Genomic DNA, 20,816 nt, shown 5'->3' with positions numbered 1-20,816 from the left:
CAAAGTTAATCAGCACGAAAGAGCAAAACGCAGCACGTAGTGCACACAGGATCAGCTGTGGTCTCATTTTCTGGGCCGCGTTTTTTTGTGCCTTTGTCTTTCGTGCAGATTAACTTTGCAGACGTCCGAGTTCTATCAGGAAAGCAAATACTAGCAGTCGCGCTTACCAATAGAAACGACTGCTGGGTAACAAAAGCGCATGCGTCCAAGCCAGAAGGAAAATGAGAAAGTATAAATTCGCAATAAGATATAATATCCGCGGCACGGAGCTTAGCGGGCATGACCGTTTTTGTTTTCTTCTCGTTCCTTCTGTGAGCTCCCAAACATTCAGCTTATGTTTGCTCATTACTAGGATCCCAGCAAGCGTAGAAGAACAGAAAAATGCCCATACAACTCGTCCTCACACGTTGTGTCTATGTCATTACTAGGAACCGGTGTGGCCGAATAAGGCGATAAGACAAAACGCACACGAACGCAAGCCCCTTTCGGCACTTGTGCTCGTACACGTGTGTTTTGTCTTATGATCTTATTCCGTCGCAGCGGTTCATAGTAATGAATCCGCTTACCAACCCGCCCAATTATCATGTCCTAATTGACGAGTGTTATCTTAATGGCGGACGTCAGCTTCTACAGCAAGGCTGTCTATGGCTAGATGAAAGCAAAATTCGTTCATCCTACGTAGGCAAAAGCTCCTAGGGCGTATGTGCTACAGGAATTGGGCGAACCCCACTACTCAACACTGGTTTATTAAAAATGGAGAAGGGAACACACGGCCGGCAAACACCAATTAAGATTTTCTGGACAGATGTAACCAATAATTGAGAAATACTTTAATGAACCGTCGGGATTAAACCAGTGATAAACACCGGGGCCGCACGTTTCAGCTCCTCTGGTGCTTGGGCGGTGATTTTGTGACAAATACATTGACGTGTTACAGGGCGTCATTAATAACCAGTCGTTGCTAGATAGGTTTACTCTTAATTGGTACTTGGACATTAACTGGAGGCGTGGTAGCACTTAAGCAATCGCATATCTATAGTTACCGCGGGCTTTCACCGAATTCACGCAAAACAAAATGCCCATAGTCTACCAGATATTGTGTCGTTCTCCTAAAATCAGCAATATGCAATCATTGCTAATTGTCCAGAATACTAGTCTATATTACTTTGCAGAGCTCCTGTGACTCTCCAATATGTTGGAACTTTATACGCGTAAATTTAACGATCAATAATTTTCCGAGGGCCGAACTCATGAAAAGCAAACAAAATGCGAACGATTTCGCATAGCCCTTCTGCACGCATTCTTGAAGCCAGGGAACCCTGCGATACATGAAAACCACGCAAGTTTAATAAAAAGAATGGCGAAGCTTGCGAAAAGCCGCGCACAGCGAAACTGGATGATTCTGAAGTCTAATCTGGATGCTTGTAGGTCGTTTCTAGGCTTTAGCTAGGTTAGTCGCGACACGTATGTCGAAACTCCAGAACCGAGCCTTCGCAACTCTCATACAACGACCCTTTCTTTATCTCTGCTTTCTTTCTCTCTCTCATCCGGTCTCTTTATTCCTCTCTTGATCTTTCTATTTTTTTTCTCTTTCTCTCTCTGCTTCTTTCTCTATATTTCTATATATTTCTCTGTCTTTCTAGCTTTTTATGTCTTTATTCCCATTATTTCTTTCAATTTTTCTCTCTCTCTCTTAGTGGACCAGTGGTGAGTAGTGGGATTTGCCCAGTTTCTGTGGCACATACCCGTTCATGATGATGATGATAGTTTTCCGATAGGCCGCACAAATTACGGCTAGCGTAAACTTCTTCGACGTGAAAAAAGAAGTCAACTCAATATTGTTGAATGATAGAAATCGAAACAATTAAAGCGCACACTAAAAGAGTCGCGGATGCTTGTGTGGCAGGTGTGGCGACGTTACTATCGGAACTTATCAATCCACCAAGAGGAGAAAATAAACTCTGCCTGTAATCCTTGCAGGGCGAGAATGCATTTACTTACCGGGGCCTGAAAAAGCACCGTCGAACGCGCTGTTGCATTCGAGACATTCCAGAGAGCGCAGGATTTCTTTCTTTCCTTTCTTTTTGCCCTTGTCTGTTGGTGTGTTTGCTGCTAGAGCCGGTGAATAAATGCTTGCTCTGGTACTGTTATGTGCATCCCTATGAAACCAACAGACAATGAAGCCAAGGAAAGTACGGGGGCATTATTTGGATTCTTTAACAGCAATGTGATAATTATGATATAAATGTAAAGAAACTAAAATGGACGAAATAATGCCCCAATACTTTCCCTGGCTGCATTGTCTGTTTGTTTCGTTGGGATGTACATATCAAAGAAAAACGAGCCATTGATCAATTCCCCTTAGTTCGTTCATTCATAGCTAGGGTCTCATTACGGTAGGCTTGATGCCTTCAGGTAGTATGCAAGGGATTACTGGTCAGCTACCAGCTCGTAAAAAGATCGCGCGCGACTTGAGGCCAGCTGGCAAAAAAAAAAAAAGCACTCGACACTCGCCGTCATGGATACCAGAGGCACTGGCTAACACCCCCACGTTCACATGCACTGAAATACTCAGTACAGTGGACGGAAGGACGACCGCAGCCGTAGTTTTTATGGCAGAGCAGCGGACGCGTTATTCGGTGGTTGTAGGTTCGGTCCCTACAAGCGGCAAGTTGTCTTATCGACCACTTTATTTTCTTTACATCTATATCATAATTACCGCAATACAGTTAAAGACACTAAATATTGTCCCTATACTTTCCTTGGCTTCATTGTCTGCTGCTTTCATTCATTAAGTTGTACATAACAAAGAAAAACGAGCCCTTGATCAATTCTCCTTCCTTCGTTCTGTTAATATTTTACTTGCTCGTCCTTTTGTTTTTGTTCGAAACCGAGATCTTCTTGCATCTCACTGTTACTTTAAGAGAGCAGGTGTAGCGGGCATCACCTATGATGCCAGTCTTTCCCACGGGCACATATGACAAATAAAGAAAACTGCGGAGAAAATGAAAAAGCTGGGCCACAACTATGGCCGACTATCAGAAAATCATGGACGTTAAAGAGGAAACATAACAGCAGTAATACCAACACATAAAAAAAAGAATGAGACTGAAGAGGAAAGACATTTATTGATAATTAAATAGAAAAACATCATCAAAGCCAGTGCGTATACCTATCATACGCAGATAAAAAAGAGGTTTACAAATCAGAGAAAAAGATTACTTCAAGAACCTTTCCGAAGGATGGGCTTAAGTTTGTCACTACCGGTGGTTCTTTTTTTTGGTGCTGCCGTACTGGGTTTTAGCCACAGGAACGTTTGCGATGCCGTATGTGATTCCCTACGTGAGACAAAACAAACTGAATGTTAAGATTATGTAATTTCAATTTCTTTTTCAACCCTATTGGTTTATTATTATTTCTGTTTTTCTTGACTATATCAATGAGTTATCTTGTAAACTATCTGTTTCTAAGCCTGTTTAGAATGCAAAAAAAACATTAATTTTTAAAAGAAGGTACCATCTGTTTCGTGGCCGATTGGTGGGTTGCGCCAGGTTACTGAGGAACAACCAACCAACAAAAGCATACGCTGGTAATGTGAAGATATAAGAGATTACAAATGCACATAAACTACTGTTGACAAGAAGTTTGTCAGTTCACAATGCACTCACTATCTTCATGAAGGAGTGGCACCTACTTTAGCTGTCGGCGCCTGCGAAATGTTGCCTGTCATGTTCTCTATTGAACAAAAGCTTTTCGGAGTTCTTGTACGGACGCGACAACTGAATTGCGAGTAAGAAACGACGCAGTGTCTCAACAAAACAAAACGCGGTTTCCTCACAGTACGAATAACGGTAGCAGTGACTTCAGATTACGTTAGAAGTTGTCCGTTTCCTTAGCAACCGAACGTGCGTTGACTACAGAAAGCGGATAATGTTAGGAGCGCGCGGCGCTTCTCTATCATTTTTATTTTTGGTTGTCCCACCGCATCATCGACGTCTGCTCCTTCCTCCTGGTGTTCATCTTTTATCGTGTTTATCCGAGATGGTGATTGTAGGCGAAAATGCCTCTTCCAACACAACCGAAGTCTGAAAGGAAGAACCCGGAACGACAATTCCGAGCACAGACGGCGAAAGAGTCTTTATTAAGCGAAGTTTATAAAACTTAACAAATTTCGGTGGCAGCGGCGGCGGTGGCGGCATAATTCGCGAAAACCCGGCACCAGCGAGTGTGCAAAAAGGTGGGTGTACTTACGCAAGTAGGCCCCCGAAGGTGCGCCGGTCTCGTGCGCCGTTTTCCAATCACTGACGCTCTCTCGATCGCGGGTTTGTGGGCGATCAGCCGTTGCTGACATGTAAATCTGATGTCTTATCGAGACCACTTCTCATTTCACGTTGTTGCACTTCAATGCTGTCTTTCATTGCTGAATTTCATTGCCTCCCGCGTGACCATCGTTGTTGCCTTTATTATGTATGGCAACGGAAGTGTTGCGCTGCTAAGCACGTGGGTCCAATTCCCGGCCTGTAGGAAGGAAGAAGTTAGGAGGGAGCATTGCGCAATACTATAGAAAGAAAGAAAGGAAGGGAGAAAGAAGGATCATCCAACTCTACCAGCCGTGGAGCTCCACGAAAATCAATTTCTTTAAAAAAATCGGAGAAAATTACACACATGTAGACATTAGTTCTACAGTATTTTCCAAAAATAACTTGAGTGGCAAAAATTTTTGGGCACGCGAGCGCCATTTGAACTTAACGAAATGTTGGAAAACCGGGTTCGAAAAAAAAAAAAGTTCGCTATAGATCGACCATTTCATGCATTATTTCAACACTTGCTTTTTACGTTTTTCGAGCACCGTGATTTCATTAGTTACTTATAGTAGCTTTATATTTTTTGCTCTTTAACGTGTAGATACAATTGAGTAAATTATAGCGTTTTCGGCAATTTTTTTTACAAAAGACATTATAGATAAAATGCATAAGTTATTCTTATAATATTTTCCATAAAACTTATTATCTATTAAATTTCTTGTGTTGCCTGTGTGCGGCGTATAGGCTCTAAAATAAAATCCTGAACTTGGCGAAAACGCTGCTTTGGCCTATGTTGAGACGCCTGTAGCACCCTAAGGTGGTTCAAGAAAAAATAAGCAGAAAAGCGCATACGATTGAGAATGATAACAACTTCGTCCACAGAAAGTTTAATCAAAGTAGCTTTTATTTTAGTTGACAAAAACTTTTTTTTGAAGTTTAGTCTCACCAGTGCATTATTTTGCTATGGGGGCAATGCAAACCAACTAAATTTACTGCATAACAACAAAAAAAGAGGTAGTGTATTCGTAGCACATGGTTTTCAGTTCCTTTTGTTAGTACTTTATATTCTTTATTACAAATCAAGGTGATAATACTACTTCGATTAAACTTTCTACGGAGAAAGTTGTTATGATTCTCAATCGTATGCGCGTTTGTTTATTTTTTCTCGGACCACCTTAGGGTGTCACAGACGTCTCAACATATTCCAAAGTAGCGTTCTTGCCAAGTTCAGGATTTTATTTTAGAGCCTATTCGCCACACAAAGGCAAAACAAAAATTTCGGGAGATACTAAGTTTTCTGGAGAGTTCTATAAAAAGAATGTATGAATTTGATGTATAATCGATTTTTGCAAAAAGGATTCCCGAAAACTCCACAATTTACTCAATTTCACGTACGCACTAAGCAGTGAAAAATAGAAAGCTACTATAAGGAACAGTCCTATAGTAAAAGCACGATGTTCTAAAAACGCGAAAAAGCAGGTGTTGAAAGAATGCGTGCAACGGTCGATCTATAGCGAATTTTTTTTCGTACCCGGTTTTCCACCATTTCGCGAAGTTCAAATGGCGCTCACGTGCCCAAAAGTTTTTTGCCGCTCAAAATATTTTGGGAAAATGATGTAGAACTATATAATGTCTATATGTGTGTAATTTTCTCAGATGTTTTTAGAAAAATTGTTTTTTGTCGAGCGCCATGGCTGGGACATGGTTGGCATAGAATGATCCAGAAAGAAAAAATGTCAGGCTGGCCTCCATTTTCCCGATAAGGGAAGGGCTCATAACTTTTTAAAATTTTGAGGCGCCGTCTTTTTTTATTCGATCAAGGTGTCGAAACCTGAGACACGGGATGTACGTACGTAAACGAATTCCTACAATTTAATAAATCAACGTGGAGGCAATCTGCACGAGCATCGAAACGCTATTAGAAACGAGGGAGATCTCGCAGCTTAGTTAAATATTTATCGAAAGCAGTGAACGCACAGACAAGCAATAGATAGGTACTCTTCGTACGTCCGCACTGGTACGATATTGCATGTTTAAATAGCTAAGTGTGAAAGGTGTTATTTAATGCTCGTCAAAAACTGCGCAGCTTGGGACACGAATACTACTACAGCGGCTTAATATCCTGCACATGCCTGCCCGATTGCTCTTCTTGTAGACATCCTGAACTAGTTCGGAGAAAATTCTTCCTTTTTTGCCAGAGCAGTCTGTTATATTGTCACTTTCTCGTATCCGTAAAGTTGGCGAACCCTTTAAAGCGTCAGCTTCACTTGCACTGTCCTACTTCCACTTCTATTTGTCTCTCCAGCACTATGTCATACTCCCATCGTTCAGGGTAGCAAACCAGACGTGTTTCTGGCTAACCTCCTTGTCTGCCCTGCTTGTTTCCCCCTCGTCGTAGTGCAATTGCGCCAGTATTGTTGCTTCGACTGAAAAACTGAAGAAAAAGCTATTAAAAAGAACGCTACCTTCATGAAAACCGACAGACAACAAGGAAGGCACAGGGGACATTATTTGTGCTCTTTTAAGTGTATAGTAATAATTAGCATATAAATATGATGAAAGTAGATTGGACGAAAAGTCAACTTGGCGCCGGTACGCACCGAACCTGCCACCTTTGCATAACGCCCCCGATGCTCTACCGATTGAGCTACGGCGGCGGTCGTCCTCTCGTCAACTTTATCGGGTATTTCTGCGCATACAAGTCTGAGTGTTAATCAGCGCCGCCCGTAGCCATGACGGCGAGAGTGGAACACTCTTCTTCTGCCAGCTGGTGTCCCGTAGCACGTGATCTTTTAACGAGCTGTCAACTGACCGATAAACCCTCGCATACTACCTGAAGGCATCAAGTCTGCCGGAACAATACCCTCGCTATGAATGAACGAAAGAAGTGAAGAGTACAAATAACACGCCCTATATCTTCCTCGCATTCAATGTCTGGTGATATTTATGAAAAATGTTTAAAAAAAAAAGAACACTGTCCCTTTATTGGGTCACCCACATTGCGCTATTTCTGTTTTGCTGCATTGCTATTGCTATATTCACATTACTATATTGCTGTATTGCTATTGCTGTAGGCTACACTTCCACTAAATGTAACATAGCTTTCAGGATCCTCGATGAAATTAAAAGAATCATAGGTGAGCTGAAATAAATGAACATCGTCAAAAAGAGAAGAAAGAAACAATCACGCAATATGCAACTTTATAAGCTGTCATTGTCTTTCTATTTCTTTCGAAATTGCCATAACTTTCTAAAATTGACGTACGTAGGCGACACTTTCCATTAAGGGACATTCTCCTGTTGTCTGGGAGCACGCGCTTTTCGGTGAATGTGTCGATAGCTAGCACCCGACATTCGAGATGACATCATATTTGTGCTGACAGCTGCTGCAGCTGAAATGCATTACGCCTCAAATACTGACGTATAATATTGCAGAGCACATTTCGTCTCGCTAAGGTTGTGACGTCTTGAACGCATTGTTTGCTTGCTACTAGGATCAGCTAGCACTAACATGCAGACGTTGGTCCTTGTGTCACGAGTAGATCACTGCAAGCGAGGCAATTTCATAACAGTGCAAATAAAATAAAATAATAAGCGAGAGTAATAGTGGAGGTGTCATGAATATTGAAAATGAAAAAAAAAGGAAGAAAACTTCTGCTTCGCAGTTCAGTGTGAGCTAGCTGCTGCCACTAGAACAAAAAGCCGACACGTGTGCTTTTTTAACAGACAGCGAAGCTGTTTAAGCTATCGCTAACTCATGCTTCGTCGTGCAAAACTCCTCAGGTGGGTATGCGCCACAGGGATTGGGCAAGCCCCACTACCGTGCACAGCAGGTGCGAGTGCGAAACGAAAACGAACACGTGAAAAAAGATAGAGAAAAAGAGAGATAAAAAATAGAGAGAAAAAAGCTACAGAAAGAAAGAGGAAGAGAAAAATAGAGAGAAATAAAGGGAATAAAGACATAAAAAGATAAAAGGAACGAAACACATAGACAGAGAGAGATAGAAAGAAAGAGGGAGCGATAAGTAGAGAGAGAAATAAAGGGAAGAAATAGATAGAAAGAAATACAGAAAGAGCGAGAAAGAGAAAGAAATATATAGAGTGAGAAGGAAGGAAATAGAAATAAAAAAAGAGATACAAGAAACAGAGAGAAGAAGGAAGAAAGAGAAAGAGAAACAAGGATGGCCGCCCAGCTCAGCTCTTCCTTCAGGCTTGGCACCCGTAGTGCGAAGCTGGCATATTTCTTTTTTTTTTTTACACACATTTTGACTATCTCACGACACAGGTTTGCTATTCAAGGTGAGATGATTTCGTTTGTTACATTTTGTTTATGCCTAAACTGTGTCAGGAGCGGATGGAGTATAGCATACCAGGCAAACAGCCAGCGTATCATTAGAATCTCAGACACTTCGTTAATTTCGTCTCTCGCCTTTGATGAAAAGAAGGACAGGCGCATTTCGAATGCCGTAGACATAAGGGTAAAAGCTTGGACGTTGCAGAAGACGCAAATAATAATACGTTAGAATCAAATTGTACGAGTCAGAGGTCGAAAGCACAAATACGAGTGTGTCACAGACAGTCGCGCTTCGTTGTGATCATTCGAAGAACGTTCTGAAGGGCGAAGCTGTAAAAACATGTACAGCTATTTTTTTGGCAAGCGAGTTTGAGACAAGGTCACGTGCAAGAAAACACTGCCGCCACTTATTGGTCCAAGGGCGGCTGAAGAATACGTTCGCTCAAACAAATATTTACATGCGCCCGCCGAACATGACCATCTCCATGTGCTACGTTCTCGAAGAATTCTGGGATCTTCGAAATCGTGCGAGGCCGCCGCGTGCCGTATATGAAGGAAGAAATTTTCCAAATTGAGTTCCGCATGCGTCTGCAGCAGCTGCACTGAATTGTTCATGTCCCTAAGTCGACTGATGCACGATACGACTTCCGCTTGCTTGCTCAGGGTTGAAACATCGAGATTTACGCGGCTTTCATTACGCCTGGGATGGCACAGCCGACGGACGCGGCATTTCGTAAATTGGCCTCTTTATAATGAACGAATACCTAAGCGGCTTTCTTTATTCAAGGAAGAAGAAGCAGAAAACGCTCATTTTAGGTCTGGGGATCTTATATATGTAGCGATATTGAAGTGCACGAAGGTGCAGGAGGCGCATATGCAATAAAATATGCTTACTGCACCGAACGACTTTCTTTATTTCTTTTTTGGCTACGTTACACACCGAGGCACAAAAAAGACGGAATTCGACTTTCTGAGTTTTTCACTGTATTGCTTAGTACTACGGATCCTTCGCTCACACCATACGCTTATTCACGATTCTGAACGGAATGTTCTTGATCGGGGTTAACACTTCCAGCACAGAGCTTGTAAAACGTAAAATTACTCAAATATTAATATCTGCGAGTGTCATCTTCTTGTTACCCTGCAAAAACTGGTATCATCTTCTTTCTATAAGGTATGAGTCGGGGAAAGTCTCCAAGAGACAAGACGCACAAACGACCATTGAACTTCGTTTTTTTTTTCTGTCTTTTAGTTCAATAAAAATTTAGAGTAGTTTTAATAACTTACGAGAATGAACCAACTAGCCCAGGAACACATTTTATTAAGCTACTGGTCTTTAATTTTGCCCTTGTAGCTTATTGAAAAACGTGATTGTCTAACAAAATGGCAAATAAGCCAATGGCTAAAAGTGTAGAAGTGGTTACCAGTTATACGTCAAATTGCAGTTCACTGAAAGCGGAAAATCAGCTTTTATCTCAAGAGCATCATGTTCTTCCGTCGCGTTGTTGCAGGAGGCGGCGGAACATAGAGAGCTCAATAACTGTTTCTTAGAAATGTAAATTTGTCGCAAATTGTTTTAGACAAAACAAAGACAGCACCGCTTATTGCCTGGGGCAACTATACATTTAAGCTTCGACATCTTATCACGAAAGTAGGTGGGGGGATTGCTAGTGGGGGAGTAGGAGGGGCGATCACTAGCTTCTGCGATAACGTCAACAGACTGCCATTTATAGCATTTATAAACTTTGATTACACTGTACTTGCGCTTCAACAACTACAGATCACCTAATCAACTACAGCTCTTAATTGTGACACTGGAATACGCAGCCTAAAGGTCTCTGTCTCTTTCTTTCAAACTGGCCTAGAGTTTAAGAAACTTGCAGCACCGTAGCTTAAATGTGTGTCCGTCAAGCTCATGTGTGAGATCAGAATCAGAATCAAAATCAGTTTATTCAGGTTGATAAACAGTGATAATTACGTGATATGTATATACAGAAGAAGGTCCCGTAATTGGAAGATACTGGCGGATAGCCCTGCTGCACCTTATAATGTAGGCTGGGGCACTGCCGCCGCTTTTTACTGTGCGACAAACGCTGCTGTGATGTGTGCTAACATTTCCTCGTATCCCTTTCTGTGCTTCTTTTCTCAACGGGTACGACATTCTACCACTACAGCGGGACGAACCATCCTCGACAGACTGGGCATTATCCGCGATGCGCAGCGCCTACAGGGGCGCCACTGAGAGACGCGTAGCGGCGGCCGTTGGAACTGCTGGTGGGTCGCGTAGCAGACGCTTCATTTGCGCACGTGCGATTTGCCGCTTGTGCGCGTCCCAGATAATTACTTTTGCGGCGACAGCGTGCGCAAAGAAGCCGCACTTTATAATAGTGGACATGTGTCCGATGTCAAAGCTGTGTGGGACGACAATGTACGTCACCATACGCGCCAAGTGTTTGCCACAGACAAGCCTCAACAAGCTTCCCTACGAAGTGGAGCTCATCGTAAGTACACCGCCTTCGTTATAACGTCGCGATCAATAATGTCTGCATGCGTTGACGCGTGAACCAACGTTTTTTCTCGACACAGTAGCTTCGTTTACGTGCCATGTGTTTATATAGTAGATTTTGAGGGAGCGCTATCGCACCGGCGTATAGCTTTCACAGGTGCGGCCACGCGAAGGGTCAGCGTTGATAAAACTTTGAAACCAGCACGATAAACTTGTGAAAAAATAAACGATACACTTGTCATCATCGGTGCAGAAGCGCACAGCAAAGATTCTGCACCGATGATCGCATTCCAGTGCCATCAATATAGGTAGAATGCAGCCGATTTCGTCCAGGACACGTGTGATTCCACGGCGCTTTTGTAAAGGAGCCGTCACCTTCCCCACATTCTCTGGCATTGCGCTTCGCGCCATTCGTTTTTCATGAGAGCCTAGGCATCGCGTCTTATCACTAATAACAACCTCATGTGCATTGTAGCGTCTACAATGCAGGCGAGGCGACCAAGTGTAAACGTAGTAGCGTTCGCTGAATACGTAGCGACATCAATGGAGAAATAAAAACACGGTAATCGTTCTAACACTGCAGTAAAAGAAAACGCGATTGCTTACTTTCTACGTCGTGCAGCCGCAATCCACCGCCGCCGTCGCTCTCGCTCATGGAATAGCACCGGAAACCTGTAGAAGTGCGTTCCTGCGATTTTTTTGTGTGTGTTTGAGCAGCCGACAACGCAGCAGTTATTTTTCGACATCGCTGAGGCCCTACAGAGTCGTTAAATCACGACGAAAACACATCCATTCGCGCACTCGCGTAGACGCTCGCGGGAACGCTGCTCGCCGGGACCCGTCAGCGCTTCCGAGCCGTGGCGGCAGATGGCGTCGTCGGCGCTTTGCGCATCGCCTATAGCACGCCGCAGCAGCACCAACCCCAAACGACGGCTTTGCTGCTCAAGTGCGTAGATCCTGGTTCAACCGCTGCAAAGAAACATGCACCCTATCGACAACGCAGGGCTGCAAGGGCTGGTGCCATCACCAAACCATACGGCAACCATCCACGATACTCAGGGACAACTTTTCTGGGCAGTGTTGTGGAAGCTACAGAACAGAAACACATGCCTGCTGGCGCACCAAGAAAGAGTACCTAATTTTCTTGATAATTTTCTCGTCTGCCCTGCTAAAATAAAAAAACTGTTTTTTTAACTATGAGAATAAAACATTTACGGGAAGACGTAGGCAAAATAAAATTATTGTTCACTTTAGGTGTCTGAAGACGTAAAAACGTAAAGTGGTCGGGCATTGGTGGTGGTGGTTGTGTAGTCTGCTTGCTGTATTACAAATGGAGGAAGTGATTTCTTGCGAGGCCACTCGAGGTTGGCTGGCAGCATCGGTCCTTGATAAGGGTATTGTCTCGAGCCTGTCGCGTTGAAGAGCTGATTGAGCAGCATTGTCGGCAAGTCCATTGCCTATCTCGCCGCGGTGACTTGGCAGCCACTGAAATGTCACGTGGTGTCCTTTCTCTGACGAAGTATGGAGGAGATACCTAACATCGAAGACCAACTGCTCGTATAGTCCTTGCCGCATGACTGACAGCAAAGATTGCAGGGCTGCCTTCAAATCGCTGAAGATTGACGTACCGGACTACGCTGAAATGATGCCACTCTGCTTTGCCGTTTATGGCTAAGAGTGGCTTTAACGAAGTCATTCTCTTTTCGAATCGAAATGGCTGACAACCAGTTTTGCGACAACTGTGATAGCGAGGAGACACTACAGCCCATCTTCTGCGACTGTCCTCGCTACAATGCGCAAAGAAAATCACTCGCAGTTGCTCTTGCTCGCATAGATCCTAGACCGATGACGGCAGAAACCATTCTGGAATGTAGTCCTGAGAGGTCATCAAGGGTGAAGGCGACGAAGGCAGTGCTCAACTGCTTGAAGACATCAGACCTGCACCGGTGGTTATAGTCTAACGGCGTTATCATGACGGTGAAGTGCGTGACTTTGTGCGTGCGTGCTTGCCTTCTCTTTCTCTCTTTATCTTTAAAGCTTCCCCATCCCTTCCCCCAGTGTAGGGTAGCACACCGGTCCCTCTAGACTGGTTAACATCCCTGCTTTTCCTTTCTCTCCTGTTCGTTCCTTCCTTGTTCGATTTACTGGAATTTTTACTTCATTCCCATTTCTTACAGAGCGCCACGTTTCAACGGCGAAGCTGTTTAAGCCGGCCGTAAAAGCTTTGGTGTGTACAAATGTGTACAAAAAATTATTATGATGAACGGGTATGTTCCACAGTAATTGGGCAAATTCCACTACTCACCGCTGGTCCACTAAAAATGAAGAAGGCAACAGAAGGGCGGCAAACGCTAATTAAAATTTCTAGACAGGTGTCACCAGTAATTGAGAAAAGCTTTAATAAAGCGTCGGGATTAACTCCAGTGATAAACACCCTGGCCGCACGTTTCAGCTTCGTTGAAGCGTCTGTACCGAGCGCTTCAGGGGTACGTACAACGACAGAAGACTAGGGTACGGGAGAGGCCATGGTGGCTGCGAGAAGGCCCGAAGCGATGGAAGCCCTACGCGAACCACGACGTGCCGTAGATCTATATCGGAGGTGCGAACGCTCGGTTTCAGCGCGAGTTTCTGTCTCTGGAGTTTGGACATCCGTGTCATGTCTGTGACTGTCTGTGGTTTAACTCCAACCTCTCTGTGCTGAGAAACGCCCCGCCACGGTGGTCTAGTGATTATGGCACTCGACTGCTGACCCGAAGGTCGCGGGATCGAATCACGGTCGCGGCGGCTGCATTTTCGATGGAGTCGAAAATGTTTGAGGCCCGTGTACTTAGATTTAGGTGCACGTTAAAGAACCCCAGGGGGTCGAAATTTCCGGAGCCCTCCACTACGGCGTCTCTCATAATCATATCGTGGTTTTGGGAGGTTAAACCCCAGATATTATTATGCGCTGAGAAACAACCTAGAAACATCCTAGCATCACCTAGCTAAAGCCTAGAAACAATATACAAGAATCCAGATTAGACTTCAGAATCGTCCAACCTCGCTGTTTTAAGCCTTGCGTGACTTAGTGCCAGCTTCGCCCTCTCTTTATTTATTATTTTTGTTTTAAGCAATCATGACGTCTCTGACGTGTGTTGTTCCGTGTGCGGCCTTAAACTCGCCGTTTACTTTAAGCAAGATATACTCGAAATGGGACACTGATGCACGCTGAACAATCGACATCTATCTGTCTCCCATTTACGTTTTCCGCGTATGTGCTTTTTCTGAACGCGTTAACGCTGCGGGCAAGCAAAACAGAAACTGGAATTGAAATCGGCTGCAAGCTGCCGGACTAGTGGCAAAGTAACACGGATGTGTGGAAGTACCGCCACCGAAGCCTTAGCTCCACTGCCAAGATGAGATGTCCACGAGTACAGTCGCTTACACCGACGCAGCTTTGTACCGAATAAAAACGTTTATTCTCTCTGTCTCTCAGTTTCAACTTCCGGAAGCCTCACGAACAAAACCGGATAAAACATGACTATAACCCGCTTGTCGTTCCTAGCCTTTCTTCTCACGGACATTTTTAAAACCCCACGCACTCTAGCACTGTGTTTTGTAGGCCCTCATTATAACCTCTATTTCCCCAGCGACTAAGAATGAAAATTAATGATTAGAGACAGTTCCGCTGAGATTTCCGGGTAGGCCGAAGTTAATTGCACCGCCACACTAAGGGCTATTCCTTTAGTCCAAGGAGAGGCAGCTCGCACGTGGGTTGAGAGTTCAGCGCGCACGCACAAAGGAGACTTGTTGGTTGGTTGGTTGGAATTCGTTCGAAGCCCGCGTGCGCCTTCTTGGCGCACGCTAGTCTCGTAAAACTGCCGCACACACAGCGCTACCTGCATCACGTTCTTTAGTAGGGGAAACCGGCGTCACCATAATTTTTTTTTTCTTTTCCTGTGTGCTAAACACGAGAACGTTCAAAAGAAAAGAGCCCATAGTGTGGTGCGCACGTGGTGGGTGAATGGAAGCGAAGTTGTTCCGCGCTTTTATGACGGCAGACATGTTTATATACAGGGTGTTTCAAGAAATGTGTCCAACCTTCTCAAAAAATCTGGAAAATGCGATATTCGATTGCTGCCTTCAGAATTGGTTTTTCTGTAGTGGCAGCGATTTTAAGATGGTTAAATAAATTATTCGGGACTGTAATTAAAAAAGTTAAATTAATTAACTTTTTAGTTAGTGGAGTGAGGTGGTTGTGTCAAATGGGAGAATTGAAGTTCTTCATGCCAGAAACCCAACCCAACTTTGAGATTTCGAAAAAGTGCCATCTAGTAATAATTACGAAGTAATGAAATTCAACCAAATTCAATGGCGAAACCTAAACAGAAACATGGAAGAACGCAACTGCCATATTCTTCTGAGACGTCCAAAATGGGTGAATGACTTTTTCTGTAGCGCTAGGCATCTTAAGGTGGTTAGAGACATGACTTGAGACAGTAATTAAGGAAGATAAATTAATTAACTTTTTAATTAACGGAGTTAGGTGACTGTGTCAAATTGGGGAATTAAAGTTCTTCGTGCCAGAAACCCATCCCAACATTGAGATTTCGAAAAAGCGGCCTCTAGTAATAATTACGAAGTAATGAAATTCAGCCGAATTCGATGGCTTTCGCTGTTGAAAGCCTTTGCATTTCGTTGAATTTCATTACACCACAACAATTAATAGAGGACGCTTTTTCGAAATCTCAAAGCTCGAATGGGTCCCTCGCATGAAGAACTCAAATTCTCCCATTTGACACAATCACCTAACTCCACTAATTAAAAGGTTAATTAACGGAACTTTCTTAATTACTGTTTTAAATGATGTCCTTAACTGCCCTAAGATTCCTGCCGCTAGAGAAAAAGCAATTCTGAAAGCCCCGAGCAAATATCACATTTTCCTAATTTTTTGAGAAGGTTGGACACATTTCTTGAAACACCCTGTATAGTTCAAACACGTTGCAATGTTGGGCGGATTGCCCTAGCTAAACGGAAGTAAAACCACGGAACATGCCAGCAGCTTGGGCCGTGAGTGAGCAATTGTGGTTTGTTTGTTTGTGTGCGTGTGTATGTATGTATGTATGTATGTATGTATGTATGTATGTATGTATGTATGTATGTATGTATGTATGTATGTATGTATGTATGTATGTATGTATGTATGTATGTATGTATGTATGTATGTAGTATGTAGTATGTATGTATGCATGTATGTATGTATGTATGTATGTATGTATGTATGTATGTATGTATGTATGTATGTATGTATGTATGTATGTATGTATGTATGTATGTATGTATGTATGTATGCATGTATGTATGTATTTATGTATGTATGTATGTATGTATGTATGTATGTATGTATGTATGTATGTATGTATGTATGTATGTATGTATGTATGTATCACGGACTAGAATTGTTTGCAAGGCTCGGCTAAAAGTCAAATACAATTAAGAGCAAATGGTGTAAACTAATGTCATTTCCTTTAGTGCTTATGTCGGGCTAGGCACATCGACTGTTTCCTTCGCCCTGCCGCGGTGGTGTAGGGGTTATGGCGCTGGACTGCTGACCCGAAGATCGCGGGATGAAATCCCGGCCGCAGCGGCTGCATTTTCGGTGGAGACGAAAACGTTCGAGGCCCGTGTACTTAGATTCAGGTGCACGTTAAAGAACCCCAGGTGGTCGAAATTTCCGGAGCCCTCCACTACGGCGTCTCTCATAATCATATCGTGGTTTTGGGACCTTAAACTCCAGATATTTTTTTAAATGTTTCCTTCGGTTATACGACCTAAGAGATAACATCGTATTTATTTTAAAGCGAACACCTCAGATGCCTCATCAAACGCGAAAAGTGACCGTCGGCGTCGGCGTCAACCCGAGTGATGGAAGAAATCATCATGTGCGGTTGTCACACTGTTACGTCATCATGACGGCATAGGTCGCCAAATTTTGTGACGTCTTCATGACGCCACATGATGTCACATGATGACGCCATCATGTCACATGATGACGCCAACACATGACATTGTCACTTGGTCGAAGACGTGAGGTGCAGAAGGCTCTCGGGGGTGTGCATGTGGGGGGGGGGGGGATCAGTACAATCAAATGAGAAGTAAAGAAAAAAGACGGCTTTCGCCTTGAGTTGTCTTAGGCAATTGCATAAGGAACTATGTCACTTTTTACTAATGGTTCTGGGATTTACGTATGTGGCAACTGCACAGGGGTTTACACCAAACAGGACTGACCTGGAGCCAATCAAATGCGAACAAGATAGCTGTGCAAAGCTAGTTTATAATTTCTATCGCTTACCTACTGAGACTACGACATCTCATCACGCAATTTTTTTACGTCTCATGCTCGCTACTAGCAAAATTGATCGGTTAGACTGTGTTGTTGAAAGCGCTTGCGCAGCATCGCTTCTTCAAAGCGATGTATCGAAGCTTTTTCAGCGATACTGAAAATAGATGTTCAGATAAAAAAGGGAATCTGCAAACTGAATATGGCGAGCCACTGTTGGACGTAAAACATCGGTGAGCCTAAATATGGTGGGAGATCACCATGGCAACAACGTTCGCAAAACAATGCACTGCACTTCCCCTGCACTGTTAGAAAAGAGAATGTCTTGCCCGCATACGGAGTGGAGTGCTTTCTCACAGCCGCTGGTTTCTATTCGTGAGTGTCGCAAACCCATCAGACATTCACACGTGAAGAGTGTTCTCAGAAACGGTTTCCTTGTGGACTTAGCTCAGCGAGACGCCCTTGAGCGTGTCCTCCCACCCTTTTTTTTTTGTTGCTGCATTGTCGAGAAATATCTGCCAGTGGAAAGTTCGTGGACTGCACAGTTTCAGTAGTCTTCAAGCTTGTACGCTTATTTACAGACAATGTTGCTTGAATATGTGAAAGAGATTACTGATAATTCTCAAAATGCTTACAGACACACTGTTGCATAGATATGTGAACGTAGAGATTATTGATAATTCTCAAAGTGCCGTTTTAAAGTATAACACTCCATAACACTCCTTTGGTGATCACCTTTTCAAGGGTCAAAGCGTATGATGAACTAAAGCGTATGCTCTGACAGCGAAATGAACAACTTAAAAAAAGAAAGTTGTGGCACATCTTACGCACTGTGGGAACAGACTTCAAGCGGAGCGGATGGTGCGAAGTTGGCCGTGCTGCATTTTTTTACATTCAGCCAAACGAGAAGGGAAATCTGGGCTAGTTGGTTATAGTTCATTTTCGATCAGCTTACAGCACAAAAAAGACGAGGACACAGACCAAGAATGCCACGACACGAGCGCTGTCTGGGAAGCGCATGGAAAGATAGATAGATAGATAGATAGATAGATAGATAGATAGATAGATAGATAGATAGATAGATAGCTAGATAGATAGATAGATAGATAGAAAGATAGATAGATAGATAGATAGATAGATAGATAGATAGATAGATAGATAGATAGATAGATAGATAGATAGATAGATAGATAGATAGATAGATAGATAGATAGATAGATAGATAGATAGTGTCGTTTGGTGTTACAAAAGCCGCCGTAAAATGATACATGGACACTCGAGGATGAAATTTTCTATTATCTGGGGAAATTAGCAGATGTGGAAAGCGCCGAGCTGTACGCGTCGAATCAAGAAATTTTCTTTTCCAGTCCTTTTTTTTGTGATTCCGCGTATCGTGTTAAATTGATGTTCCATACGTAGATATATAAATCGTGTTTTTGCCGTGCATTTATGTTGGGCGCGCCCATTTGATGGTGGTTCTTTGCACTGCTGGGCGGCCGCGGCGGTCGCATTTCGACAGAGGCGAAATGCTAGAGGCCCGTGTATATTTAGGGGCACGTTAAAAAAGCCCGGCAGGTCCAGATTTCCGAAGCCCTCCACTACGGCGTACCTCATCATCATATCGATGTTCTGACACGTAAAACCCTAGAAGTTATTATTATCACGCTGCTGGTCCCTCTCAATGCTGATACACGATCTTCGAAACGTCGTCGTGGCAATTGCACAATACGGTCTTTTGTAAACACCGTGATTGCGATAGCCTGTGATGGCAGCAGTGGGAAAGACAAATGCCATGGGAAGCGTCCGTGAACTGCGTCTGTGATCTAAGAATATGTTAGGTGACCTCGTGTCGCAAGTACGACACTATGTATCGTAGCATGCGCAATTCGCTTTACCGGTGTCGACAGAGCGTGCACGCGCCATTGACACATAGACAGCACGGTGGCGCGAATGCGCCCCGAGTATCCGTGCAGTATATAGCATCGGAGATAAGAAAGCGGGACACGTTCTTTCTTGTAGGCTCGAGACTGCCTTGGACAAACAAACGCGACATAACGACACCCTAGGGGCAGCTGGGAGAAAAAAAAGACTGCGCTGACACGTGCGTTAGGATCAGGAAAGCTACCTGGTGATTTCGGGGAAAAGGAGACGTACAGCGTAGGTGACCCGCGGTCATATAGCATTACGAGGTTAGGTAATTCTCGTTAGCTCAACAGCGCTGCGTGAGTGCAGCGGAGATAATTGGAGCAGCCTCGATATGTCCTTTCGTCGCAGCTAAATTGTGTTGCAGTGATGAGGATTGCATAAAGGAAGGCACATCACTCGGATTGAGTCAGCTACAAAGAGGATTAAGACTACAGGTCAGACTAACCTCGCTCTATCCTACGTACGTCTGTTCTGGCCCTGCTTTCATTGTTGCATCACGCCTATTCTTTGCTGCACAAAGATACGCAACAAACGGTGCTTCGCGGGAGTGTAAAAGACACCCTAACCACGCGCCACCATAGCCACCTATGTCCGCTGCTCTTGACCATGTAAGGGAAGTATGGTTTGTCGGTAAAGCTCTTCTTTATTTCAGTATCCACCCGCCAGTTTGCCAACTCGCCCTCTTGCTGTCGAAAAGCTGCTACCAGTGCTGTCGAGAGCCAGGTCACGTAAATGCCATCTCAGTAAGTAAGTACGCATTAAGTGGCCCTCAGTATTTCGGTGCCATCCGGAATACTTTCACTCCTTATGGTGAAGTTATCGATGGCGAGGATTAGCGGTGCGCGGTCGTAATACAGATTTGTAGGCAGTATTTTGAGTTCGCTTAGGCGTCCAAACGATACCGAAAATCCGTAAGGTATATTGCCTTTTTTTTCCTTCCTTTCGTGCAATGTCACGTGGTACTATTGCGCCCTGCTTTTTAATCACGAGCAAGAAATATGTTGTGCTCATATGAGTAGGGCTACGCTAATCGCTGACTATGGACAAAAGGCAATGGCAGAGGGGATCACGCTCCGTTGAGTGAAACCTTGTTACCAGCGATAAGAGATGACATTTACGAGATAATAAGGGTAAATAAAAGTGAAAGAAAAAAAAAATCACAGCATATCCACGGAGTGAATGATGATGAGTGGGCGAAGCTGCGGAGGTTCATCGGTAAACCGTGAATCTTCCGTGAATTCTGCCCAGTACATCATCACCGACGTGAGATCGGGCGCGTTTATACTAAAGGTTCGATGAGTTATGACGACTTGCAGCTCACTTTAATTTTACATGTACGCTGTGAATTTTCATTGTTTAGAAAACCATCGCTTTAGAAAACATCTGGCGTCTTTCGTTAAGCAGCTGGCGTCTTTTCGTTTTGCTTTAGAAACATCTGGCGTTCTTTCGTTTTGCTTTTACAAAACA

General features: G+C 43.7%; 1 protein-coding gene across 1 annotated transcript in view; it reads right to left on the bottom strand.

Moving 5' to 3' along the window:
* Positions 1-17,168, bottom strand: part of LOC119388165 (techylectin-5A) — a 50,581-nt gene extending 33,413 nt beyond the window's left edge. The window contains exon 1 of the mRNA XM_049413850.1: positions 17,159-17,168. The gene's annotated coding sequence lies outside the window, so the exon portion shown is untranslated. The remainder of the gene's footprint in view (positions 1-17,158) is intronic.
* Positions 17,169-20,816: the final 3,648 nt, after the last annotated feature.

Source organism: Rhipicephalus sanguineus, chromosome 3, assembly GCF_013339695.2.
Source record: "Rhipicephalus sanguineus isolate Rsan-2018 chromosome 3, BIME_Rsan_1.4, whole genome shotgun sequence".
In the NCBI taxonomy this organism is placed as follows: Eukaryota; Metazoa; Arthropoda; class Arachnida; order Ixodida; family Ixodidae; genus Rhipicephalus; species Rhipicephalus sanguineus.
This window is presented reverse-complemented; position numbering and strand designations above follow the sequence as displayed.